We start from the raw sequence: 1,216 nt of genomic DNA, 5'->3' as shown, positions 1-1,216 counted from the left end.
CACAACACCACCATATACAGTTACACTCTCAATTGTTTGTTTATTCACTGTCATGTATTCATTATATACTAGTGAATGTAATTAGGAATTTTACCTACACTCTTGCCTAATATAATCACATAGATATTTAAGGCATTTGGTAGTTCTGATGTGGCACTGCGGGCTAATGTGCTATACTGCAAAGTTGGTTGGAACCACAAGATGGGCTGTTCAAGTTCACCAGCCGCTCCTTAGAAACCTATACAGGCTCGCTGTGGGTTGAACCAACTCAATAGCACTTAACAATAACAACATTATTATACTTGTTCTATAGATGAGGTCTAATTATATTAAATATATTAAATAGTCATCTGAAATATGTAGGAAATTCTTTTCTGCAATAAATCAGAGGGACTTTTTAATGTATTGTCAATGTGTTTATTCTTTTAAAAAAATTCATAAAATGATATTTTGGACCTCATATTAGCACTATAAACTTATTTTTATAGAAACACAACATTTCAGAGTCTTGATGTGTATCACTTAGTTAATTATTTTTAAAACAACTAAGGAAATAACAGATTATATTATAACTGAATTAGTAATTTTCCAACTACATTATATGACCCATCAGCAGATTTATGTTAGATGTAATAACCACCCCCCCCAAAAAAAAACCCACCATAGAGATACTACAAACATCACTCTCCAAGATCGAGCTCACTGTCCATGACCCTGAAAAATAATTAAGCTATAGGGTATGGCTGTTTCTTTTAAATTTAGTAGACTGTGTCTCTTCTGAAATCTCTCCCTGGAATGTCAAACTAGATAGAAGAAGAAATGGCAATGAGATTGAGAAAAGGTAGAGTTAAACAAAAGACAGAATGTTGGAAAAGTGTACCCATAGAAACATCAATAACAATAATAAAAAGAACCCCATTTTTTAGACACTGCTTTAAAGAAAAACACTTTTAACCGTAGCATTAAAAGAGAATAACTAAGTGAGGCAAGATTAGAGGAAGGATGGGGAGACAGTAATGTATTAGTTGAAGTCGGAAAATGAAAAGAACGTTAATCAAGTTGGTTTCATTGAAGCATCATCATCTGAGTGTTACCAGTATCTGTGTTATTTTCCTAGGGCTTCCACAGACTTAAATGGTAAAGTACCACAAGCTGAATAGCTTAACACAATTGAAATTAATTCTTGCACAGTTCTGGAGTCTAGAAGTCTGAACTC

The sequence above is a fragment of the Chrysochloris asiatica genome, unplaced genomic scaffold, assembly GCF_000296735.1.
Source record: "Chrysochloris asiatica unplaced genomic scaffold, ChrAsi1.0 scaffold00002, whole genome shotgun sequence".
Classification (NCBI taxonomy): Eukaryota; Metazoa; Chordata; class Mammalia; order Afrosoricida; family Chrysochloridae; genus Chrysochloris; species Chrysochloris asiatica.
Note: the sequence above shows the minus strand (reverse complement) of the source record.